The 26,962-nt window shown below is 39.7% G+C and overlaps 1 protein-coding gene across 3 annotated transcripts in view; it reads right to left on the bottom strand.

The window, feature by feature from the left end:
• The window catches only part of LOC126985364 (platelet glycoprotein V-like), a 172,449-nt gene that overhangs the window by 94,975 nt on the left and 50,512 nt on the right, over positions 1–26,962 (bottom strand). For all 3 annotated transcript variants that reach the window (XM_050840143.1, XM_050840140.1, XM_050840141.1), the window contains one exon: positions 744–769. The gene's annotated coding sequence lies outside the window, so the exon portion shown is untranslated. The remainder of the gene's footprint in view (positions 1–743; positions 770–26,962) is intronic.

Genomic DNA, 26,962 nt, shown 5'->3' with positions numbered 1-26,962 from the left:
TCCTCCTTCTCTTCCTCATCCAGTTCCCTCCTCTCACCTTCCTTCTGCTCCTCTTTCTAATCCTCTTTTGCTTTTATCCTCCTCCTCCAGCTTTCTCCTTTTCCTCTCTTTTTCATCCTTCATTTTCCTTCCTTCCTTCATTTTCTTCCCCTCTCATCTATTTGTACTTCTGTTTTACCTTCCTCTCTCACTTCATTCATTCTTTCAAATCTTTCTTCTTCCTTTTCTTCTTCCTCTTCCTCCTTCCCTTTTTCACCTCCCTTCTCTTCTTCCTTTATCTGCCTACATTACTTCCTCTTACTCCTAATGTTTCTTCTTCTTCTTCTTCTTCTTCTTCTTCTTCCTCCTCCTCCTCCTCCCTAAGCACACAAGTACACAGTCACATTTGAACGTTTCTTTCAAAATATTCAGGACTAAATTTACTCATGTCAGCTTCCTTTCTTTGGCGCGCGCACACACACACACACACACACACACACACACACACACACACACACACACACACACACACACACACACACACACACGTTTGAGTATTAAGAGGATTCGTATATTTTTTTTGTCTTCCTGTGAGCTTCTGCATCTCTCTCTCTCTCTCTCTCTCTCTCTCTCTCTCTCTCTCTCTCTCTCTCAAGCAGTCAAAGGCACAGCAAACAATGGGAGCGACTTACTAAAACACACACACACACACACACACACACACACACACACACACACACACACACACGGCTGCCATTCATTACCTGTGGGGGCGCGTCACCTGGCTCACCTGCAAGAGAGAAAAGGTGCGTTAATTAGTTTTTCCGAGGCGTTCAACAGGTGAGAGTATTGACCAGGTGTGCCGGCGGGGAAATGAGTGTGTTTGTGTTGTGTTTGTGTTTGTTTTGTTTACCTTTTTCATTCATGCTTTCTTCCTCTTACTTATTCTCTTTATTTTATTCTATTTTATTTATTCTACTTCATCATATTTCTCTCTCTCCTTTATTTCATTCTCTTTATGAAGTTGATGCTCTCAGTTACATCACGGAGACTATATTGGCAAAAAAATAGTTGGTACAGACTCAAGAATCTTCCTAAGCCCTGCAAGTAAATTTTTATGGTTTTACTAAATTTATATGGATTTTTTTTTAGTTTCCTGTGATATGTATGTCATGTTGAACTTATTGTATATTATGAAATTAAGCTAGAATGGTTGATTGATTGACTACTACTACTATTACTGCTACTACTACCACTATTACTACTGCTGCTACTACTACTACTACTATTACTACTACTACTACTATTACTACTACTACTACTGTATCACTATTTCTTTGCCCAACATCCACCACCATATTCCCCTACCAGAATCACAACCTCAACCCTTCGTTCCCCCCTCCCCCCCCAATTCCACCCCCCCCCCCCCACCACCACCACCACCTCGGCCTCAGCAACACAAACAGCGTACAGATAACCGTTGGCTTTCTCCGCAACACAACTACCGCACCCTTCTCTGGAACGCAACCCGGCTTTATCGCTTCCCGAGAGAGAGAGAGAGAGAGAGAGAGAGAGAGAGAGAGTTACAGTTGTGCTCTTTTTTTTCTTTCTCTGGTTGCTTGCTATCAGAATCATGTGTCATTTCTGTATCTGTGTGTTTGTCATCCTTCGTGAAAAGAGGAAGGAAGGAAGGAAGGAAGGAGGAAGGGAAGGAAGGTGGGAAGGACACGAAAGGAAAGGAAAAGGAAAGAAAAAGAAAGGAGAAGAGGAAGATAGGAGGAAATGGAAGGAAAGAAAGAAGGAAGGAGGGAAGGAAAAAAGGAAGAAAGGGAGGAACGAGGAGAAAGTGAAAGAAGGAAGGAAGGAAAGGTGAAAGGAAGAAAAAGAATGGAATAGGACAAGGAAATGAGGAAGAAAACAGAGGAAGAAAGGGATGAGGAATTAAAGAGGAAGTTAGAAGATATGGAGGAGAGGGAAAAATAATAAGAAAAATTTAAAAAGGAAAAAGAAAAGGAAGGAAAGTATGAAGGGAAGAGTGAAAAGAAGAAAGGCTTGTGAAAATGGAAGAAAAGGAAGAAAGTAAGGAAAGAAGGTAAGAAGGAAGGAATAGAGGAAAACAAAGTGTGCCATGAAGATAAGAAAGAAGGAAGAAAGAAAAATACGAAAGAAAAGAAAAAAAGAAAGATAAAGGAGACACGATTTTAAGAAATTAAAAAAAAGGAAGGAAAAAAAGAAGGAAGAAAGGAAGGAGGGAAGGAAGGAAAGAAGAAAGAAACAAAAGGAAAAAAAAAAGAAAAACCGGAAATAGAGGAAGAAAGAAAGAAACCAATTAAGTTGAAAGAAAACGTATCAAAGAAATTACGAAATGAATGAGAGAGAGAGAGAGAGAGAGAGAGAGAGAGAGAGAGAGAGAGAGAGAGAGAGAGAGAGAGAGAGCGAGAGAGAGAGAGCAATCCTGTGTTAAGAGACGCTTGGTGCGATAGATCCGGATTGAGTATCGGCGGGACTAAATCCGGGTTGTGTACTGATGAAGGGATCGGTTTTGGACACAGTTCGAACCCTGTTATGAGAGAGAGAGAGAGAGAGAGAGAGAGAGAGAGAGAGAGAGAGAGAGAGAGAGTTAATCACACATTCACCTCTGGCTATCAAGGTGAGACTCCACTAATTACTTACCTGCCCAGAGCTCACCTCCGCGCCGCACTTTTATATTCTCTCCTTTTCCACGGACGGCAGAATTTAACTTTTTTTTCTCTATTCCTTTTTTTCCTTCCTCTCCCTTCTCTTCTCTCTCCTCTTCCTCTTTTCGTATTTTATCTTCTGCCTACTTTCTCTCTCCTTATTATTTTCTTTTATAATAATGTTCGTAACTTATTTCTTTATTATCTTTTCTTTCTCCTTCCTCTACGTTATCTTGCTGCCTCCTTCGTTTATTAAGGCAAGAGTATTATTATTATTATTATTATTATTATTATTATTATTATTATTATTATTATTATTATTATTATCGTTATTACCAGTTATCATCGTCATATGTAATTTTTTTTTCTTTTCATGCGTTATTAATTTTCATCATTCATCGTTTACTTATCATTTATCACTCATTGTTATTATTTTTATTATCTGGGTTTCTGATATTTTTTACCCATTTTTCATATTTCGTAACTTTATTTACTTCTTAATATATTTTTACCTGTATATCATTAACCTCCTTTCATTAAATTCACCACTCTTGCTGTGTTCATTAATTTTCTTTATCTTTTTCTTTATTCTCGTATGTAAAAATAATAATAATTCACTGTTTACTCTTCACCTTTATTTTCTTTCACATTTTTCACCAACATTTCCAGGTGTTTCTCTCGCCTCCACCCGTCCCTTCACTAATTACCCAAGGTGTGTGTGTAATTAAATTTATATGTATACTTTATTCTCGTATGTAAAAAGTAATTCACTGTTTACTCTCCTCCGTTATTTTCTTTCACACTTTTCGCCAACATTTCCAGGTGTTCCGCGCGCCTTTACCTGCCCCGTCACTAATTATCCTCAGGTGTGTGTGTGTGTGTCCAGGTAAAAAGTATGACGCTAATTCGCCTTTTTCTCACTTTTATTTTTCCCTTCTCTCTCTCCCTCGCCGCGTCTTGGGCCGGGGAGGGGGAAGGGCTGGCGGCTCATCCCCTCTATTGCTCTCTTCCCTGGCGGACAATTTTCCTAAGTGTGGAAATGTAAGGAAAGTCACGAACGATTAGACTCTGCGCGCCTTCTTTCTTGTTTTTCTTGACCGTCAGTGTTGTTGTTGTTACTGATGCTGCTTTTGCTACTACTACTACTACTACTATTACTACTATTACGACTACTACTACTACAACAACCACCGCCATCACTACCACTACTATTATTTCTACTACTACTACTACTGCAACTACTTCTACTACTACTACTACTACTACTACTACTACTACTACAATCACCACTACCACAACTACTACTACTACTACTACTACTCTAACTACTACCACTACTACCACTACTACTACTACCACTACTACTACTACCACTACTACTACTACCACTACTACTACTACTACTACTACTACTACTACTACTACTACTACTACTACTACTACTACTACTACTACTACAACCACCACCATTTGGATGACTTTCAAGCAATGCAGCATGAATAAGAGATGATGGTTCCTACACACACACACACACACACACACACACACACACACACACACACACACACTGGCACCAAGCACTGGATGGCAGACTCCGTGTTTGGCTCAATTCCAGGACGTGTATGGAGAGGGCAGACTCGGGGCCACCTGCGCACACACACACACACACACACACACACACACACACACACTCACAATCGAGATGGTACACAACATACCGATACATGCAGTTCAGTTTGTCACACACACACACACACACACACACACAAGGCACTGAACCTCTCTAGTCATTTCTCTCTTTCCTGTTTTCCTTCCTTTCACTTCCCTTCTCTCTCTCTCTCCTCTCTTCCTTTCTTTGTTCCTGATTTTCTTCCTCTTTTTTTTTTCTTACGTTATTCCTTCTGTTATTACTTGTTTATCTTCTTCCTTTCCTTATCAACTATTCTTGCTCTTGTTTATCATGTTCCTGCTTTCGTTTGCTTATATTTTTACTTTTTTTCGTCTTTTTTTTTGCTTTTTATTTCACTTTTTTTCTTTGCTTTTCCTTTTCCACTTTCATCAACTCTCTCTCTCTCTCTCTCTCTCTCTCTCTCTCTCTCAACCTTCTTTAATGCTCCTTTCCCTCCCTCTCCTCGTACTTCCTTCCCTTCTCGTTCTTTCATCTCTTCTTCCTTCCTTAATTCGTTTTCCTTCACCTCTTCCCTTTTTCTCTTTTTTTTTATCCGTCTTTTCCTTTCTCATCAGCTTTCCTATCTTCCTTTTCTTCTTACTTTGCTTAATTTATTTCATTTTTTTTTTCTTTCTTCCTTTCTCTTCTTTCCTTCTCATGTTTCCTTTCTTCCTTCCCTCTTCCTTGATTCGCCTCCTTATTTCATTACTTTATTTCCTTCTTTTCCTTCCGTTTCCTCTATTTCCTTCAATTTTCTCTCCTCCTTTTCTGTGATTCAATTCCCTTCATCCCTTTCTCTTTTTTTCTCCTAAACCCATTTTCTTCACTTTTCTTCGGCCTTCAAATTTCCTTCGTTCCTTATTCAATTCATCTCCCTCCCAACACTTCACTTTTCTTCTCCCTCCTTTCTCCTTCTCTTCCCTTCCTTCTTTTTCTCCCTCTATTTTCCTCCTTTTCCTCGTTCTTTCTTTGATAGATAAATATTTTCCTTTCTTCCTCCTTTATTTTCCTTCATTTTCCTTTCTTTCCTTCGACATTCCAACTTTCCACCTCTTTCTCAGCTTTCCTTTATTCTCTCTCTCTCTCTCTCTCAAGTCTTCCTTCATTTCCTCTTCCACGTCTTTCATTTCCTTCCCTCTCTCTCTTTTTCTTCATCCATCTTCTCTCTTTCCAAGCCTTTCTTTATTCCCTTGTATAGTCCTATTATTCTCTTCCCTTTCTTTCTCCCTATATTATTTCCCTCCATTCTTTTTCTCAGCATTCCTTCACTCCCTCTACACTTTTTTTTCGTTTCCTTCTCTCTTTCCCGCCAATATTTCTTTTTTCTTTCTCTTTTTCAGCTTTCCTTTTCCTCAAACTTTCTTATTTTCCTTTACTGTATTATTATTTTTTTCATACTCTTCTTTCCTTCCTTCCTCTGATCTTTTCTTCATTTTTTCTACCTCCTTCATTCTTTCCTCTCCTATAATTTTTCCTTCTTTACTTTCCTCTCCTTCCTTCCGTTCGTATTTCCTCTCCTTTAATTATTTATCTACTTCCTTTCTTCATCACTTTCTTCTTTCTTTCACTCCTTCCTCCTATCTAGCATTTCTTTTTCTTTTATGTTTTTTTTCATTTTCTTTCCTCTTTTTCTTATGTCAGTCTTTCCTCCACTTATTTCAATCACTTTCTTGCCTTCCCTCCAGAATTCCTTCCCTTCTTCATTCCTTGCTCCAATCCTTTCATTCTTCTCCTTCTCTTCCTTCCAACATTCTTTCCTTCATTCCTTCACTTCTTCCTCCACTCATTCTTTCATTCTTTTCCCTCTCTTCCTTCCTTCGTTCCATTCGTCCTCTTTTCTAGTTTCTGCCTTCCATTCTTCCATCCCTCCTTCCTTCCTTTCTGGCTTCATCCATTCTTCCTTCCTTCCTTTTTTTAATTCTTTCTTTCAATCCTCCTTCCTTCCTTCGTTCCCTCCTCTCCCTTCCACCTTCACTCCCTTCCTTCCTCCTTTCCTTCCAATCTTCCTTCCATCCTTCCTTCCTCGTTCCTTTCGTTCCTTCCTTCCTTCCTTCCTTCCTTCCCTCTTAACTTCTGAAGGATTTAAAAACATGCTTAAGTCGTCCCTAAGTCTTTTAAGGATGCTCAGAAATTCCTCGCAAGTCTTCTAAGTTATATTTTAAGATTGTAAGATTTCGGAAGAGTTAAGTTACTATATCACGCTTCGTATGTTCCTTAAAAGTGTGTGTGTGTGTGTGTGTGTGTGTGTGTGTGTGTGTGTGTGTGTGTGTGTGTGTGTGTGAGACGTAAGAAGGAAAGGATGGAAGAAAGGATAGGAAGGAAAGGAGGGAGAAGAAAATGATGATGGAGGAAGGGAGAGAAAGAAGGAAGGAAAGAAGAAAGAAAAAAAAGAAAGAAACGAAAAAGGGAATGAATGAATGAATGAGAGAAAGATGAGAAAGAAAGAAAAGAAGAAACGGAATGAATGAGGGAAGAAAGTGATAGAAAGGAGAGAATAGGAAGGGAGAAAAAAAAAGCTGAATAGGAAGGAAGGAAGAAAGGACGAAAAAAAGAAAGAAAGGAACAAAGAACGGAAGAAAGGAAATAAATAAAAGAAAAGAAGAAGAAAGTAAACATATAAAGGAAGGAAAAGAAATACGGAAGAAACGAAGGAGAAGAAAGCAAGGGAAAGAAGGATTAAAGAAAGAGAGAAAGGAGGAATAGTAGAAAAAAAAAAAAAGAATCGGAGGAAAAAAGTGAAGGAGGAAAAATCTAACCAGACAATAAAGAAAAATGAGAAAATTTGAGGAGGAGGAGGAGGAGGAGGAGGAAAAAAAGGGAGGAAAGGAGAGAGGAGAGGGAGGGAGGGAGGGAGAGTAGAAAGGTATAAAAAAAAGAGTAATAAAGAAAGATAGTGCAGTTGGAGGGAAGAAGAAGAGGGAAAGGAGGGAAGATAAAGGAGGAAGGGTAAGTAACAGAAGAGATAAAATAGGAAAACTGGGAAATTAAAGGTTATGAAGGAGGAGGAAGGAGGAAAAGATAGATAATGAATTGGAGAAAAGGAGAGAAAGGAAGAGGATGAAAAGAGGGAAAGAAGAGGAAGAAAATATATGTGGAAGAGAGAAAGAGGAAAAAAAAGCAAAAATGGAATAGTTGATAATGAGAGAAGGAAAGAAGGAAGGAAAAGAAAAGAAAGAAAGGAAGAAAAGGGGTGAAGGAAGGAAGGACAAAAAGGAAAAAAGCTGGGAAAAGGGAAGAGAAGAAGGAAAAGTGAGGAAAAGAAAGAATAAAGAAATAGATGAAAAAACAAAGGAAGAAGGGAAAAAGGAAAAAAAGAAAGGAATGAAGAAAGAAGATCGGGATGGAGGGGAATAAAGACAGAAAGAAAAGAAGAGGAATAAAGTGAAAAAAAGGAGAAGTGAAAGAAGAGAAAGGGAAGTGTTAATTAAGTAAGAGAAAGAAAGAGAAAAGGAGTAAAATGAAAGAAAGAAAAGATAAAAAAAATCAACTAGAGAAAATAGAATTGAGAGTCACGAGAATATAAGAGAAAGAAAGGAGGAAATAAAAACCACATAAATAAAAAGGAAGAAAAGGAGAAGAAAAAGAAGAATAAAACAAAGGAATTAAGCCACAAACAGGAGAACCCAAACGAGAGGGAGAGGCATAAAATTATTGAAAGGAAGGAAGCGAAGGAAGAAAGGAGGAAGGAAGGAGGATATATAGGAAGACAGGAAGGTAGAATATTAACCAGAGGCAAGGATTCAGGAGGAGGAGGAGGAGGAGGAGGAGAGTGAGTGGACAGAGACAATGAGATGTGGAATGAGGAGAAAGAGGAGAAGGAGGAAGAAGAGCAGAAGTAGGAGGTTGCAGAAAACGAGGAAGAGAAGGAGGTGGAGGAGAAAATGATGGGAAAGATGAAGAATAGGAAGAGGAGTGGAAGAAGAAGAAGGGGAAGGAGGAGGAGGAGAAATAGGAGATAAGGAAGAGGAAGGATAAGAGGAAGAAGAATAGGAAGAGGAAACGAAAGAAGGAGGAGGAAGGTGCGGAAATGGTGAATTAGAAGGAAAAGGAGGAGGAGGAGGAGGAGGAGGAGGAGGAGGAGGAGGAGGGCAAATCAAGGAGGAAGAAAGGAAGGAAGGAAGATGAGAGAGAGGGAGATAATCTTGTTTGAAGTTGTCAGGATGAAAATGACGATAAGGAAGAGAAGAGGGGAGGAGGAGGAGGAGGAGGAGGAGGAGGAGGAGGAAGAGGAAGAGGACGAACACCAATAATGAAGACGTGGATGATTTTGAAGCGATGGTGTTGATGGTGGTGATGGTGCTGGTGGTGGTGATGATGATGGTGATGGTGGTGGTGGTGGTGGTTGTGGTGGTGGTTTTCCTTGTTGGTCCTTTTCATTTCTCTTTTCTTTCTTTTTCTTTCTCTCTTCTCTATTTGCTTTCTTCATTTTTTTAAAGATAATAGTTTCCCATTTCTTTATTATTTTCTTTCCATTTGATTTTCTTTGTTTTCTTTAATTTCTATCCTACTTTATTCGCTTTCGTCTTCTTTAAATCTCTCTCTCTCTCTCTCTCTCTCTCTCTGGCTCGCTCGCTCGCTCCATCAGTTCCTTTCCTCTTTTCCATTTTTTTCTCTTTTCTTTCCACTGTTTTTGCCCACACACTCCCATGCCTCCTAACCTTCTCCTTTTACCTCCTCCATCTCCTCCCGTTCTTCTCTCCCTTAACATTATCCCCTTATCCCTTTATTTTCTCTAGTTCCTCCTTTTCTCCCTTTTCCCTCTATATCTTCACTCTACTCATTTACATTCCTCCTTATCTCTCTCTCATTCTCTTTTCCTTTCATCCATTTACTACTTCATCTTTTATCCTTCTTCCTTTCTTCCTTCATTTCTTCCACCTCCATCTTCACCCTTTCATCCCTTTCTTTCCCTCTACTTTTCCAGCTGTATTCCCTCCAATTCATCCTCTTCTATTTTCCCTTCTTTTACTCCCTATCTTTTTCCCTTTCTAACTTTATTTTCTCCCTCTCCTCCCTTCCTTCCCTCCTTTTCATACCTTACCTTCTTCCTTTCTCTCTGTTTCCTCCATCTTCTACCTCTCTTCTCTCCCTTAAATTCCTTCCTTCCCTCCTTTTCATACCTTACCTTCTTCCTTTCTCTCTGTTTCCTCCATCTTCTACCTTTCTTCTCTCCCTTCAACTCCTTCCTATCACTCTCCCTTTCTCCCTTTATTCCTACCATCTCCCTTTCCTCCCTTCCATTCCTCCCGAGCCTCACTCCACTCATTGCACCCTACATCTCCTGCACTTCTTTTCTCCCTTTTATTCCTGCCTAATCTTCTCCCTTTCTCTCTTTATTCCCTCTATCTTCTCCCTTTCCTCCCTTCCGTCCTTGTTGTGTAGGGAAAAATATGTCTGGCGGTGGAAATATATTAGTTTGAGGTTAGGAGGGACGGGGCGAGTCAATCTTCATTAGAGAGAGAGAGAGAAAGAGAGAGAGAGAGAGAGAGAGAGAGAGAGAGAGAGAGAGAGAGAGAGAGAGAGAGAGAGAGAGAGAGAGAGAGAGAGAGAGAGATGAAATTGTGGAAAGGGGAAGAAAAATGAGGAAGGAAATGGGAAAATAAAGGAAAGTAGGTTGAGAGAGAGAGAGAGAGAGAGAGAGAGAGAGAGAGAGAGAGAGAGAGAGAGAGAGAGAGAGAGAGAGAGAGAGATGGCAATACAAGGGAGAAAAAGGGAAAAGAACAGGAACAAAGGAAAATATAATAACAGGAACAAAAAGGGAAAGTAAAATAACAACAAAAAAAGACGAAACAAACAAAAATAACAGAACGGAAAAGAAAACAACAAAAACGGAAAGTAGAAGACAAAGAAAAAAAAAAAGGATAGGAGAAAAAAAATAAAAGGAATAAGGGGAAAGTAAACAACAGGAACGGAAAAGGAAAATAAAGTAACAGGAATGGGAGGGGGAATAAAGTAACAGGAATGGAAAAGGAAAATAAAGTAACGGGAATGAGAGGGGAAAATAAAGTACCGGGAATGGGAGGGAAAAATAAAGTAACGGGAATGGGAGGGGAAAATAAAATAACGGGAATGGGAGGGAAAATAAAGTAACGGGAATGGGAGGGAAAATAAAATAACAGGAATGGGAGGGAAAATAAAGTAACAGGAATGGGAGGGAAAATAAAATAACAGGAATGGGAGGGAAAATAAAGTAACAGGAATGGGAGGGGAAAATAAAGTAACGCGAATGGGAGGGAAAATAAAGTAACGGGAATGGGAGGGAAAATAAAATAACAGGAATGGGAGGAAAAATAAAGTCACAGGAATGGGAGGGGAAATAAAGTAACAGGAATGGGAGGGAAAATAAAGTAACAGAATGGAGGGAAATAAAGTAACGGGAATGGGAGGGAAAATAAAGTAACGGAATGGAGGAAATAAAGTAACAGGAATGGGAGGGAAAATAAAGTAACAGGAATGGGAGGGGAAATAAAGTAACGGGAATGGGAGGGGAAATAAAGTAACAGGAATGGGAGGGGAAATAAAGTAACAGGAATGGGAGGGGAAATAAAGTAACGGGAATGGGAGGGGAAATAAAGTAACAGGAATGGGATGGGAAATAAAGTAACAGGAATGGAGGGGAAATAAAGTAACAGTAATGGAGGAAATAAAGTAACGGGAATGGGAGGGGAAAATAAAGTAACGGGAATGGGAGGGGAAAATAAAGTAACGGGAATGGGAGGGAAAATAAAGTAACGGGAATGGGAGTGGAAAAAAATTAACTGAATGTGAGGAAAATAAAGTAACAGGAATGGGAGGGAAAATAAAATAACAGGAATGGGAGGGGAAAATAAAATAACAGGAATGGAGGGGAAAATAAAATAACAGGAATGGAGGGGAAAATAAAATAACAGGAATGGGAGGGAAAATAAAATAACAGGAATGGGAGGGGAAAATAAAGTAACAGGAATGGGAGGGAAAATAAAATAACAGGAATGGGAGGGAAAATAAAATAACAGGAATGGGAGGGAAAATAAAATAACAGGAATGGAGGGGAAAATAAAATAACAGGAATGGGAGGGAAAATAAAATAACAGGAATGGGAGGGAAAATAAAATAACAGGAATGGAGGGGAAAATAAAATAACAGGAATGGAGGGGAAAATAAAATAACAGGAATGGGAGGGAAAATAAAGTAACGGGAATGGGAGGGGAAATAAAGTAACGGGAATGGGAGGGGAAATAAAGTAACGGGAATGGGAGGGAAAATAAAATAACAGGAATGGGAGGGGAAAATAAAGTAACGGGAATGGGAGGGAAAATAAAGTAACGGGAATGGGAGGGAAAATAAAGTAACGGGAATGGGAGGGAAAATAAAGTAACGGGAATGGGAGGGAAAATAAAGTAACAGGAATGGGAGGGGAAAATAAAGTAACAGGAATGGGAGGGAAAATAAAGTAACAGGAATGGGAGGGAAAATAAAATAACAGGAATGGGAGGGAAAACAGAGTAACAGGAAGGAAAAGGGAAAGCGAAATAACAAAAACATGAGAAAATAAATAAAAAAAGAATGGAAAAGAAAAATAACAAAAACAAGAGAAAATAATAAAAAAAACAAAGGGAAAAAAATGGAAATGAAAATAAAAAAAGTCTAGAAAAAGAGCGAACTGTTTTGGGAGTGAGTGATAACCAGCGCCTGCCCTTCCTATCGCCGTGTGCCCGCCAAAGGAATCATCGGGGCCATATTTTTTTTTGTTTCGCTTTATTTTTCGCTTTTCATTTTAAAGCTTTGCAAATTGACTAATGTGGTCAATATGGAAGTGTGTTTGTTTGGAGTGTGTGTTTGTATGTTTGTTTGTGCTGGGGTGACTTTTTGTGTTTGTTTATGTTCAAATTTGCATGATTGTGTGTGTGTGTGTGTGTGTGTGTGTGTGTGTGTGTGTGTGTGTGTGTGTGTGTGTGTGTTAGACTCAGGAAAGAACAAATGATAGGATTATTAAAAAAAAAATATATAAAAGATAAAACAAAACTAAACACAGCGGGGGACACACACACACACACAAACACACACACACACACACACACACACACACACACACACACACACACACACCAGCTCCATCGATAAACACAAAAGCCAACACGACACAAATTCTGGATCAGAGACGAGAGTTTTTGGTGCGTGTGTGTGTGTGTGTGTGTGTGTGTGTGTGTGTGTGTGTGTGTGTGTGTGTGTGTGTGTGTGTGTGGAAAATCTGTATGTTTCTTAGTAATAAAAAGTAAAAAAATCCATGGAAATAAGTAGTAGTAGTAGTAGTAAAGCAATAATAGTTGTTGTAAGAGTATTAAAATCATTATCATCATCGTTGTTATTAAATCACTAATACTTGTCTCAAGACACTAAAAGGAACAGTCAAACAGAATAAAGTAAAAAATAATAAAGAAAAAAAATATGAGGGAGTAAAAAGTGGAAATGGTGCTGAAGTGCATTTGCCATTTGAGGAAGTGAGGAATGGAGGAGGAGGAGGAGGAGGAGGAGGAAAAAGGGGCTTATCTTCTTTCTTGCTCCACAACCATCACTATCATCCTCCTCCTCCACCTCCTCCTCCTCCTCCTCCTCCTCCTCCTCCTCCTCCTTTTCCCTTTTCTGCCTCCAACTGACCCGGATTTTGCTCAGCTAACCGTGGCTGGAGAGAGAGAGAGAGAGAGAGAGAGAGAGAGAGAGAGAGAGTAAAAGATCCCGAATATAGTAATCAAAGTTGGTACAAATTGGGTCGTCCCTATTGTAAGTTTAGGAGGAGGAGGAGGAGGAGGAAGACAAAAAGTACACCATGAGCAAACGAATGTGTGTGTGTGAGAGAGAGAGAGAGAGAGAGAGAGAGAGAGATGGAAGTCAGGAGACAAAGAGAAAGACTCAGAGGAAGTAAACAGTTACTTCTCAATCTCTCTCTTTTCATCAGTTTATCTCTTCCTTCCGTATCTCTTTACTATCTTCCTTTCCTCTTTACTTCTCTCTCTCTCTCTCTCACACACACACTCTGACACACTCACTCTCTCTCTCCTTTCACTTTTTCCTCCCTCTCCCTCCTCCCCTCTCTTCCTCTCCTATTCAATTCGCTTATAAATTCTCGAACAGCCATTTAAATCCCATCCCGGCCAGGTAATCTTCGTGCCGACAGGTTGACTCAGTGCCCCAGGTAAATCTAGCCCTCCGGGTAGTCTAAAAATATCCACGTAATGTCATCTAATAGGAGAAATTGGACAGGTAAGAATTTGAAAGGGCAGGTGAATGTTGTTATTTTTTGTTTGTGTGACTGTGTGTGTGTGTGTGTGTGTGTGTGTGTGTGTGTGTGTGTGTGTGTGTGTGTGTGTGTGTGTGTGTGTGTGTGTGTGTGTGCGCGCGTGTGTGTGTGATATACAGCAACAATTTTCAGTCCAATACAATAGTCATGATCTATTTTACGGTCGATGTATTTTTTTGTTTGGAATCCTCTATTTTTATTTTATTTTTTCTTCTTTTTTTCTCTCATTTGTTTTCCTTTCCTTCTTTTCCCTTCTTTTCCTCCCATCTATCTTTTCCTTCATCTTTTCTCCTCTTTTCCTCTCACATTTGTTTCCCATTCCTCTTTTTCTAGTTTCTTTTATTTTTCTTCTTTTTCCCATTTGTTTTCCCTTCCTTCTTTTCCCTTCTTTTCCTCCCATCTATCTTTTCCTTCATCTTTTCTCCTCTCTTCCTCTCACATTTGTTTCCCATTCCTCTTTTTCTAGTTTCTTTTATTTTTCTTCTTTTTCCAATTTGTTTTCCCTTCCTTCTTTTCCTCCCATCTATCTTTTCTTTCATCTTTTCTCCTCTTTTCCTCTCATTTGTTTCCCATTCTTCTTTTTCTAGTTTCTTTTATTTTTCTTCTTTTTCCAATTTGTTTTCCCTTTCTTCTTTTCCCTTCCTTTCTTCATGTCTTTTCTTTCCCCCTCCTCTTTTCTTCCCTCGTTTTTATTTGCTATTTTCTTTATTTTTTAACTCTCTCCTTGTTCGATCTATTTTTTCTTCCTTTCTTCTCTCCCTTTTGTTTTCCTTTATTAGTCGTTGTTTTCTTTCTCCTTTCCTCTTTATTTTTCTCTCCTCTTCCCTCTCTTTGTGCGTCTGTTTCAATTTGCTTTCTGATTATTCCTTTCTCCTCTTCCCTACGTTTTCCTTTCTTCTTTTCCTTTATTTCCTCCTTCCTTCGTTTTTTCGTTTCATCCTCCCTTCTCCTTTTTTTCCATGTTTTTCCCTTCATTTCCTTCCCTTTTCCTCCTCTTTCATATTTTCTCTATTTTCCTTTCCTCTCTTCCCTAAGTTTTCCTTTCTACTTTCCCTTATTTCTTATTTCCTCTCTTCTCCTTTTTTCGTGTTTTTCTTTTCCATCTTTTTCCCTTCATTTCCTTCCCTTTTCCTCTTCTTTCATATTTTCTTCTTTTGTTTTTTATATATTCTGAAGCCTAAAAATTATCTTCCGTTTTTACATTATTCAATCTCTATTTTTTTGTTTGGCTTTTTTTTCTCTTCCTTTCTTCTCCATCATATTTTCCTTTCTGCTCCTTTTTCTTCCTCTTTTCCTCGTTCTGTATTATCATTCCCCGCCATTCTCTTCTCTTCTCTTACCTTCTTCCTTCATACCCTTCTTTGTTTCTTTCTCTTCATATCATTTTTCCTCTTTTTTTTCTCTTCCTTCCTTCATACCCTTTCCTTCGTCCTCTTCCTCCGCCATTCGTTTCTCATTCTCGCTGTTCCTTTGTAATCTTCGCTTCCTTCCCTTTCTCTCCTTTATCATTTCTTTCCCTATTACTTTACATCCTCCCTTCATCATCTTTATACCCTTCATATATATTCTTTATCATACAATACTTCCCTTTATAATTTCTTCCTCCTTCTTTTCTTCCTCTTTTAGTTCATTCTTTTTCTATGCTAGTTTAAATCCAGAGTATATATTTTCACAAACATTACATTCTTTCCATCTTTTTCTTTTTCCCACTTTTACGAAATTTTCCACAAATCCACCAAATTCAGAAACACAAGAATTCGCTTCGATACAAAAAAAAAGAGAAAAAAAAGAAAGAGAAAGGAAGAAGGAAAGGAGAAGGAAATGAGGACAACGAAAGGAACATAAAAGAAGAGGAAGAAAAGGAAGACGTAGAAAGGGAAAAACGAGAAAAGACAGGAAGGGGAAAAGGGTAGGAAGAAAGAAATGGTCCAACAGAGTATATAATATTTTCCCAATCATTACTTTCTTTCTATCTTTTTCTTCTTTTCTCTCTTTTACGAAATTTCCCACAAATCCACCAAATTCAGAAACACAAGAATTCGCTTCGGCACAAAAAGAGGGAAAAAAGAAGAAAGAAAAAGAGAGAAGGAAACGAAAAGGAAATAAGGACGAAAGGGGCATGGGAGAAGAGGAAGATTTAGAAAGGGAAAAAGGAGAAAAGATGGGAATGGAAAAAGAGTAGGAAGAAAGGAATGCCCCAACAAGGTATATTATATTTTCCCAATCAATAGTTTCTTTCCTTTCCATCTTTCTCTATTTCTCTCTTTTACCAAATTCAGAAACACAGGAATCCTCGCCGGGACAAAAAGAGGGAAAAAAAAAAGAAGGAAAAAAGAGGAAAAAATGCCTCGACAGCGTTCGTAACATGAGCAACATTCCTCTGCAATTTATTATTAATCTGGAATCGACTTTTTTCCCTTCCTCTATCGGACTTAATTTCCTCACAGCCTTCCCAAATATTTCCTCCGTCCTAACCAAGCCTGATATTACCTAACCGGCGATGTGTATTTCTCTATTCTCTTCAGGGCGGGAGAGAAAAAAAGTCTAGAAAAAAAGATGTTAAGGAAAATAAAGATAAGAAAAGAAGAAAAGGATGAGCAAGAGAGACTGAGAGAGAGAAAAGGTCAGAATAGACGAGGAAGGAAAAAAGTTAAATAAAAACATGCGAAAGAAAATAAAAATAAGGTTATCAAAGGAAGGTGAGAAGAAGGAAGAAAGAAGAAGATAAAGATGGGAAGGAGAGACAAGGCGAGAGAAAGAAAAGGTGGGAGGAAAAGATAAAAAGATATGCTAAAGAAAATAAAAAGAAAAGAAAAGAAAAAGATGGGCTGACGAGAGATGGCGAGAGAAAAGGTCGAAAGAAAAAAGATAAAAAAGATATAATAAAAGTAAAGCCTAAGAAAAGAGAGAAGGAGACAAGAAAATAAAGATAGGGAGGAGAGAGAGAGAGAGAGAGAGAGAGAGAGAGAGAGAGAGGAAAGGTCGGGGAAAAACAACAGAAAGTGTGAAAGATAAGAGAAAAGAAATTGTGTGAGAAAAAAAACTCAACATATGGCGTTAAAAATAAAGAAAAAAATAGAGGTTAGTGATGAAAAAAAAAAACTACAAAAGGAAATGTGAAAAATAAAAGAAAAAACAGCAATGGGAAAATAACTACAAAATATATGATGAGAGAAATAGAGGAAAAGAAATATAAAGTTAACGTAGAAAAATACAAAATAATATACGTAGAAAAATACAAAATAATATAATGTGAAGGAAAAAAAAAAAAAAAAGACAGGAAGGAAGAAAGGGAGGGAATGAAGGAAAGGGTATGAAGGAGGGAAGGGAAGAGAAGGAAACGGTTGGAGATGAGGACGATGAAGGGGATACGAAGGAAGAGGAAGAAAAAAAGGAAGATGAAGAAAGGTAAAAGAAGAAAAAGAAGCGAATAAAGATATGAAGAAAAGAAAGAGGAAGAAAACGAAGGAGAAAGAGAAGAAAAAGTGAGTTTGTTAGAAAAGGAGGAAAATGGAAATGAGGGAAGAAGAAAATAAAGCGAATAAAGGGGTGAAGAAAAGAGAGGGAGAGGAAGGGAATGACGAAGAAAGAGAAGAAAATGAGTCGGTTAGAAAAGAAAGAATATGAAAATGAGGGAAGAATAAAAAGAAGCGAATGAGGGTGTGAAAGGAAATGACGAAGAAAGAGAAGAGAAAATGAGTCTGTCAGAAAATGAAGAAAATGAAAATGAGGGAAGAAGAAAAAGAAGCGAATGAGGGTGTGAAGAAAAGGGAGAGGAAAAGAAGAAAAAGGAGAAAAAGTGAGTCAGTTAGGAAAAGGAGATGAAAATGAAGGAAGAAGAAAAAAAAGCGTGTGAAGAAAAGAAAGAGAGAGGAAGGAAATAGCGAAGGAAATTAAGAAACTGGAGAGAAGGTGAGTCAGATTGGAAACTTTTCGCCTAATTAACAAGTGAATACCTGCCCATTCTCACCTGTCCGGGCAATCAAGGCACCAGGTATAATATCCACCTGTTTAAAGGATCTCCATATTCACCTGCTCATTTCCTCCTCCTCCTCCTCTTCCTCATCCTTCTCTTTTTTTTTCCTCTTCCTCTTCCTTTTGTGTTCTTCCTTTCTCTTTTCCTGTTTTTTTTCTTTTACTCTTCTTTCTACTTTTCCTCCTCCTCCTCCTTCTCCTCTTTCTCGTCCTTGTTCTCCTCCTTTTCTTCTTTTTCCTCTTCCTTTTCCTCCTCCTTTTCCCTTTTCTCTTCATCCTTTCAATCTTTTCCTCTTCTTTCTCCTTTGTCTCTTCTTCCTCCTCCTTCTCCTCTTCCTCGTCCTCGTTCTCCTCTTCCTCTTCCTCCTTTCTCTTTTCCTCTTTCTTTTACTCTTATTTCTCCTTTTCCTCTTCCTCCTCTTTTTCCCTTCCTTCTTTCTCTTTTCCTTTTTTTTTTACTCTTCTTTCTCCTTTTCCTCTTCCTACTCTTTCCTTTTCTCCTTTTTGTTTTCCTCCTCCTCCACTTTATCTCTACGGAATAGTGACTTTTTCCTCTGTTTTCTCCTCTTCCTCTCTCTCTCCTCTTCTTTTTTCTCTCCGTAAGACATTTAAATTTATATCTCTTCACTTTTTCTCTTTTTCTCTTCTTCCTCCTATCCTTCTCTCTTCCCTCGATCGTGTCTTCTTAAGTAACAATGATTTCCAAACCTCTTGTCTTTTCTCTTCCTCTTTTTTCCTCTCTTCGCTTCTTCTCCTCTCCATATTAAACAAATAAAATCCCATCTCTTCATTTTCTCTTATTCCCTCTTTTCTCTTTTTTCCTCCTCCTTTCCCATTTTATGCTTATTTCTTTAAGTCTTCCTCCTGTCTTCAATTCTCTTCCTTTTTTTCTTCTTTTGTATTTTTTTGAGAATTTTCCATTTTATCTCCATTTCTCTTTTATTTCCTCCTTTCTTTTCCATCACTTCATCTCTGCTTTCCATTCTCCTCTTCTTTTCTTCTTCTATATCAAATCCCTCCTTCTGTTCCTCTTATGTCCTCTCTTTTACCTTTATTTACTCTTTTTTTTTCCTCTCCTTTTCCCTTCTTTATCTCTCCTCTTTAATTCTCTCTCTCTTTCACTTTCTTTTTTCTCTCCTGTTCTTCTTTCTCTTTACTCCTTCCTCTCCACTTCTTCCATTCCCTTTCTCTCCCTTTCGTTTCTCTTTTACTTTTATTTACTCTTTTTCTCTCCTTTTCCTTTCTTTATCTCTCCTCTTTAATTCTCTCTCTGTCTTTCCTTCTCCTTTTCCTTTATGCTTTCCCTTCCTTTTTTCTCCTGTTCTTCTTTCTCTTTACTCCTTCCTCTCCACTTCTTCCATTCTCTCCCTCTCCCTTTCGTTTCTCTATTTTCCTCTCCCTTCTCTTCCCTTTCTCCTTCACTTCTATCTTTCATTTTCCTTTATGATTTACCTTTCTTTTCTCTCCTATTCTTTCTCTTTACTCTTTATTCCCTCCTCTCCCCTTCTTTCATCCTCTTCCTCTTCTTTTCGTTTCTCTATATTTTCCTCTCCCTTTTCTTCCCTTTCTCTTTCCCTTCTATCTCCTATACTCCCTTTCACATAACTAATCTTTGGAAGGAAAAAAAGGAGGAAAAAGGGAATGAAAGAGGAAGAGAGAGAGAAGAGGAGTGAGAGAGGGGAAGAGGAAGGGAAAGAGGAAGGAGGGAGAGAGGGAAAAAAGTTAAATTTAAGGGACCCAAATTTTGTCCAGGTTTCCAAAAAGTCTTAAGTATTTTTCTCTCAAACTTTCCACTACTTTTTATTTTTATTTTCTTTCTTTTTCTCTTTATTCTCAACTGTACTTTGTCCGTCTTATTGTTTTTGTTGTAAGTCATTAATCTCTCTCTCTCTCTCTCTCTCTCTCTCTTGCTCCTATTCGTCCTTCTCTCTCCTTTATTTAAATTTATCTCTCCCATCCATCGCAGCAAGACGAATGGAGGAAAGAAAGGAAGGAGAGAAGGAAGGAAAGGAGAGAGCGAGGAAAAGACAAGGAAGAAGGATGAGGAGGATAAATAACAGGGAAAGGAAGGAGAACAGGAGAGAGAAAAGGAGAGGAAACATGGAAAGAGAGAGAGAGAGAGAGAGAGAGAGAGAGAGAGAGAGAGAGAGAGAGAGAGAGAGAGAGAGAGAGAGAGAGAGAGAGAGTTCAAATACAAGATTAAAGAAAGAGATTTGAGAGTTCCTCAGAGAGAGAGAGAGAGAGAGAGAGAGAGAGAGAGAGAGAGAGAGAGAGAGGGGGGGGAGGTTTGATTGACAGCTATTGCATATGAAAGGAAGAAATAGATAGACAGATAAAGATAGATAGATAGATAGACAGATAGATTGAGTAATAGAGAAATCAACAAGCATAGAAAACGGAATCTCTCTCTCTCTCTCTCTCTCTCTCTCTCTCTCTCTCTCTCTCTCTCTCTCTCTCTCTCTCTCTCTCCGCCACATCATGTTCTAGAGAGCAAATATGACTTTCCTCCTCCTCCTCCTCTTCTCCTCTTCTCCTCTTCCTCCTGGCGTCTCTTTCCATCTTTTATTCTTTTCCCCTCTTCTTTTATCCTTCCTCTTTCCTCTTCACTCCCTTCCCTTCCTCTTCAAGTTTCTCCTCTTCCTTCCTTCCTCTTGTTCCTCTTATTCTTGATCTTCTCCTCTTCTTCTCTTTCCTTTCTCTTTTGCTCTCTTCTCTGTCTTTTTTTCTGTTTTCTTTGTGTATCTTTGTTTACCTCTCTCTCTCTCTCTCTCTCTCTCTCTCTCTCTCTCTCTCCCAGTCGCTCCATATATTCCCTTCCGTATCTTTCCCAACTCCACTTCTTCCTCCTCTTCCTCCTCCTCCTCCTCCTTCACTAAGCCTGTAAGTCACTCTAGGGAACTTAAGGAGTCTTTGGGGAGGAAAGGGAGAGAAAGAGGGAGGGAGGGAGGAAGGGAGGAGAGAGGAAAAGGGAGGAGAAAGATAGGAAGGGAGAGAGAAGAAAAGGAGATGAAAGGGAGAAGGAAAAGAGGACAAAGAGGAAAGAGGGAGAAAGAGAGAAGCAGGAGGAAGAAGGAAGGAAGAGGAAAAAAAGGGAGAGAAGGGAGGAAAGTAATGAACGAAAGAGGGAAGGGAGAAGGAAAGAGGAAAAAGAGGAAAGAGGGAGAAAGAGAGAAGCAGGAGGAAAAAGAAAGGAAGGGAGAGAAGGGAGGAAAAAGAAAGTGAAGGAAAGAGGGAAGGGAGAAGGAAAGAGAACAACGGAAGGTAAAAGGGAGAAGGTAGGAAAAAGGAAAAGGAAAAAAGGGAGAAGAAATGGAGGAAAACGAAAGGAAAGGAGTAAAAGAGGAAAAAAATGGGACTGGAAGATGGTGGAAAGATGGAGAAGGAAAATGGAAGGAGGAGAGAAAGAAGGAGGAGGAAAATATGAGAGAGAAGATAGGACAGAAAAAGAAAGAAGACGTAATGGAAAAAAAGAAAAAGGAATGTAGAGAAAATGATGATAAAAGTAAGGGAAGGAAGGGATGAAAGAAAGAAGCAAGGGAGAGAAGATAAAAAGGGAGGGGGAGAAAGAAGTGGGAGAAGGAAGGAGACAGAAAGGAAGAAAGAGAATCAAAGAAAGGAGAGGGAGGGAAGGGAAAGAAATGAGGAAGAAGAATATAAAGAGGAAGATAGAAAGAGAGAGAGAGAGAGAGAGAGAGAGAGAGAGAGAGAGAGAGAGAGAGAGAGAGAGAGAGAGAGAGAGAAACTTCACACCAACTATGGAGAGAGACACAAGGGGATTATGACACTTATGAGAGAGAGAGAGAGAGAGAGAGAGAGAGAGAGAGAGAGATCTATGGATTGAGGAAGAATGGGAGAGAAAGGTTTTGCAGATAAGAGCAGGAGGAGGAGAGCAGGAGGAGGAGGAGGAGGAGGAGGAGGAGGAGGAGGGAAATGGGAAAGGAACAGAGCGGGCAAAAGTGTGTGTGTGTGTGTGTGTGTGTGTGTGTGTGTGTGTGTTGACACGTGTGAGTCGGCAACACTATTAGAGAGAAGGACGTGTGTGTGGCGGGGCTGGAGGAGGAGGAGGAGGAGGAGGAGGAGGAGGAGGAGGAGGAGTGTTTGAGAAGGTAAGAGGAGATAGGGAGGATGTTTGTGAGGGAATGTGAGGACGAGGAGGAGGAGGAGGATAGAGAGAGAGAGAGAGAGAGAGAGAGAGAGAGAGATACATACATACATGAGATATACTACTACAACCTTCACTATTTCCTCCTCCTCCTCCTCCTCCTCCTCCTCCTTTCCAGTCCCTTTGAAGAGCGTCCCACGTCTGTACGCCTTCTTATGTATACACTCCTACCATCATATTCGTGGCGCGTCGCTGTATTTCTTTGAGTAATATGAACTTGTTTCCGACGTGGGACGAAACTAAACCGCGTATTACGGGCAGTCTTGCTAACGCACTGTACAAGGATAACATGACTCCCGAAGCATTACATCCAAACTTCATCAAAAACTCTGATAAGGGAAGAGGAAGACGAGAAAAGGAAGAAGAGAAAGAAGAAACGAATATGAAAGGGGGATGAAAAGTGAAGGAGCAAGAGGAGGATGGAAGGAGGGGAGAGACAGCAAGAGGAGGATGGAAGGAGGGGAGAGACAGGGAGAAGCACACCCGCCTCTCTCGTGTGTACCGCTGCCGACCTTTCCTGAACCCATCGCTCGGAAATGGCTCAAAGCGATCAAAGGAAGGACAGAGATTAGCGAACGGAAAAGATAAACAACGAAATAAACACAAATAAAACGAGAGGAGATATATAAAAAAAAACACTGTGATGGAAATAATGATAGTTACAGAAACATAACAATAAGAATAATAACAATAAGAATATAAATAACAATGATAACAATGAAAAAATAAGATAGATGAAGAAGAAGAAGAAGAAGAAGAAGAAAAAAAAAAGAACATCAACAACAACAACAACAACAACAAGGAAAACAACAAAAAAAGGAAGCAAAAAAAAAAATGGAGAAGGAAGAAGAGGAGGGAGGGAGAGAGGGAGGGAAGGAGGATGGAGGGAGGTAATAATGACACAGCAGGAGGCAAATATCTACCTCCTCCTCCTCCTCCTCCTCCTCCACATTGGACATTTCTTATTTTGGAGACAAATTCGACATAAGGGAGGAAAGGAATGGGAGGAAAGGGAGGAAGGTAGGAAGGGAGGGAGGGAGATGAGAGGAAGTGATGGAAGGAGGGAGGGAAGGAAGGATGAATGAAAGGTGGAAGGGAGGGATGGAGCAAAGGAAGTGGGGGAGGGCGGGAGGGAAGGAGGGAAGAGGGAGAAAGGAGAGAAGAGAGGAAAATAGTTAAGAGATGAATATGGAGAGAAGAAGACATAGATAAATATAAACGGAGATATAGAAGAAATAAATAAATATAGAGATAGAGATAAAGGTAGATAAATATAGAGATAGAGATAAAGACAGATAAAGGGAGGGAGAGATACACACCCTCCGAGTACAGCAGAAAATAAAGGAACAATAAAAAAAAAAAAGAGACAAAGTAGGTGAGGAAAGGGAGGGAAAAAAGGGAGACACAGGGAGGGGAAAAAACTCGGGAAAAGGGAGGGAAAAAAAGAGAGAGGCTGAGTGGCGGTCATTTATGTGCTTGTTTACTCTCTCTTATCTCTCTCTCCCTCCCTCCCCCCCCATCTCTCTCTCTCTCTCTCTCTCTCTCTCTCTCTCTCTTATCTCTAACCGATGGGACAGTTTTCCGTCCCACGAGTCTTAGTGGAAAAGGGAGGAGGAGGAGGAGGAGGAGGAGGAGGAGGAGGAGGAAGAGGAGGAGGAGGAGGAGGAGGAGGAGGAGGAGAAAGACAAACCGACATAAAACAACAAAAAAACATTAATAGAGAGAGAGAGAGAGAGAGCAGGTAAAATACGAAGGGAAAGGAGAGAAAATAATGTGCCAGAAATCATCATAATAAAACCATCCCTCAAAGTTTCTCTCTCTCTCTCTCTGCTGTCTCTCACACTCGCTCCTTATTTTCTTTCATCTCTCAGCTTTATTTTTTTCCTTTCTCTGTCTGTTTCTTCCCCTCCTCCTCCTCCTCCTCCTCTTCCTCTTTCTCCTTCTCCTCCTGCTCTTCCCTCATTCATTGTTCTATTTCCTTAACATTCTCGTAATCTGTTTAAATTGCTCTCATCAATCACAAGTTTACATTTTCTTTTGAATTTTATGAAAGAAGAAGAGAAAGAAATAAAGAAATAAAGAGAGAGAGAGAGAGAGAGAGAGAGAGAGAGAGAGAGAGAGAGAGAGAGAGAGAGAGAGAGAGAGAGAGAGACGAGGGAAGGAAGGAGAGGAAGGCAAAAGAAAGAAAAAAAGGATAAGAAAGATAGAATGCAGAAGAAAAATTGAACTAAAGGGATGCAGAAAAAAGGAAAATGAGAGGGCAAAAGAAAAGTGAAAAGAGAACTGGAAAAAGGGAAAAGAGAACAGGAAAAAGAGAACAGGAAAAAGAGAACAGGAAAAAGAGAACAGGAAAAAGAGAACAGGAAAAAGAGAACAGGAAAAAGAGAACAGGAAAAAGAGAACAGGAAAAAGAGAACAGGAAAAAGGAAAAGGAAAAAGAGAACAGGAAAAAGGAAAAAGAGAACAGGAAAAAGGAAAAAGAGAACAGGAAAAAGGAAAAAGAAAACTGAAAAATGAAAAGGAAAAAGAAAACTGAAAAGAGAACTGAAGGGATGCAAGAAAAAGAAAAGGAAAAAAAGAGGAATAGCTTGGAAAAAAAGAAAGGTGGAAGGCAGCCAAAAAAAGAGAGTAAGAGGAAAAGAAGAGAAAAGAAAGAAAAAAAATACATAAATAAAGGAGAGGAAAACAAGAGAGAAAAAGAGGAAAAGGAAAACAAGAAATAAGAGAAAATAATAACCTCGATAAAGTGGAGAGAGAGAGAGAGAGAGAGAGAGAGAGAGAGAGAGAGAGAGAGAGAGAGAGAATGAGGAAGTCTAAAAATAGAGATAAGAAGAACCTCGTTTCAATTATTCCTTCACTCCTCTTTTCTCCAAATCAATTAACTCCTCTTCCTCCTCCTCCTCCTCCCTTCTTACAACCACTTTACCTCCCCGGCCTGACCCCCTCCTTCTCTCTCTCTCTCTCTCAGCCACAGAATCAATAAAGTTTTTTTTATGTAAACTTTTCAAGATTTCCAAAACTTTTTCTTTCCGTCTTTATGAAGTAATTTGTCTGGCCCGCCGCCCCCGATGCTTGCCCCTGATTGGCCCGCGCGCCAGCCAATAGGAGGGCCCCAACCTCCCCCGGGGACAACTGATTGGGGGATTGGCCGTGACGTCATCAGTCCCTGGCGTGTGATTGGTGGGGGAATTTATTGCCTTGTCAAGTGGAGGGAGGGAGAGAGGGAGGAGGGGAGTGTGTGTGTGTGTGTGTGTCTGTGTGTGTGTGTGTGTAGTATTAGTAGCAGTAGTAGTAGTAGTAATAGTAGTAGTAATAGTAGTAGTTGTAGTAGTAGCAGTAGTAGTAGTAGTAGTAGTAGTAGTAGTAGTAGTAGTAGTAGCAGTAGTAATAGTAGTAGTAGCAATTGTATAAGAAAGAGGCAGACGGCGAAATAGACCAAAGTGAAATAAGATAAATCAAAAGAAGAATCTCAGAAGCACGACACCAGGCCCAAAAGGACGAGCTGGACCGTCCAACACACAACCTGTCCACAGAAATGTGTAGAAATATCCACACAGCACAGGAGGCAGGCGCCTCTAACTGGCTAACGTCACTAACTATCAGGGCAAAGGGCTTCAGCCTCAACAAACAAGAATTTGTCGACGCCGTTGCTCTGAGATATGGCTGGCCGATTGAGGGGCTGCCTGATCTCTGTGCATGTGGATCACCGAATGATGTCACTCACACCAAGACATGCAAGGAGGAAGGCTTCGTCTGTATCCGACACGATGAGGTGATGGATCTGACGGCCAGCATGCTCGGGGAGGTATGCCAAGACGTCACTACCGAGCCGGCACTGCTTCCCCTGGACGGCGAACACCTTAGACGACACGAGTAGTGAAGGAGTAGTAGTAGGAGAGGATAAGGTTTTATGTATAGATTTAGTGCTAACTAGTATCAGTGATATGGTTGGATGGCACAGTCATTAGCGAAGAGAGCTGGAGCTAATGACCTCCAATTTATGGATTCTTCTATGATTATGTGTCGGGAAAATAAACATGGGTGGAGGCATCTTTTTATAGTAGTTTTAAAAAATTGTAGAAGTAGTAGTAGTAGTAGTAGTAGTAGTTGAATTATTATTATTATTAGTAGTAGTAGTAGTAGTAATAGTAGTAGTAGCAGTAGTAGTAGTAGTAGTTATAAAATAAACTATTACACAAGCCATTAACACACACACACACACACACACACACACACACACACACACCTGCCACCACTCCTAATCACGCCGTCACTCACCTACAACAGGCCAGGTCGTGGTTGGCTGGGCCGCGCACGCTCACACCAATCACGGAGCTTTACACCTTCCTCGCCTCCTGCCTCCTGCCCGCCTTCTTCCTCGCCTCCTGCCTCCTGCCCGCCTTCTTCCTCGCCTCCTGCCTCCTGCCCGCCTTCGGTTTATACCTTTCTTTCTTAACCTCTTACTTTCCTTTATCTGCTCAAATGTTTCACCCTTCCTTTGCTTCTCCCTTCCTTCTCATTTGCTTCTTCTAGTTTTCCTAACTCTCCTTCTTTTCTTCCTATATTTTTCTTTTTGCTTCATTACTCTTTATTTCTTAACCTCTTACTTTCCTTTATCTTCTCAAATGTTTAATTCCTTTTCTTTACTGTTTCTCCCTTTTCCTCTTCTTTCTCTTCCCTTCCTTCCTTCCTTTCCTAATATTTCCTCTTTTTCTTCCTGTTTACTTTTTCCTTCCTTATTTACTATTCCTACCTTTACTTCCCTTCCTCTATTCTTTTCTTCCTTTACCTTTCCTCCATTTTCTTTACCTCCTCCTTCATTTATTATTCCTAACCCTCCTTTTTCCTATTTTCCTTTATTTTTCCTCCTTTTTTGTTTCGTTTTCTTTACCTTTTACTTCCTTCCTCATTTACTTTTCCTTATCTTTCCTTTTTCTTATCTTCCTTTCTTCCTCTATCTTTCCTTTTTCATCTTTTTTACCTCTTCCCCCCTTCTCCATTACTTTCACTAACCTTCCTTTCCTTCCTATCTTCCTTCCTCTCTTTATTATTTTTCCTGTTTCTTCTTCTCCCTTCCTTCTATTTTCTTTTTCAAACCACCTCCTTCCTTCCTCCAGTTCTCTTTCTCCTCTTTCTCTATTTATCTTTGTATTTTCGTTGTTTGCTTCTCCTTAACTTTCTCTCTTTCTCTCCTCTTTCCCCTTCTTTCACATTTTCCTCTT

Source organism: Eriocheir sinensis, chromosome 59, assembly GCF_024679095.1.
Source record: "Eriocheir sinensis breed Jianghai 21 chromosome 59, ASM2467909v1, whole genome shotgun sequence".
NCBI classification, from domain to species: Eukaryota; Metazoa; Arthropoda; class Malacostraca; order Decapoda; family Varunidae; genus Eriocheir; species Eriocheir sinensis.
This window is presented reverse-complemented; position numbering and strand designations above follow the sequence as displayed.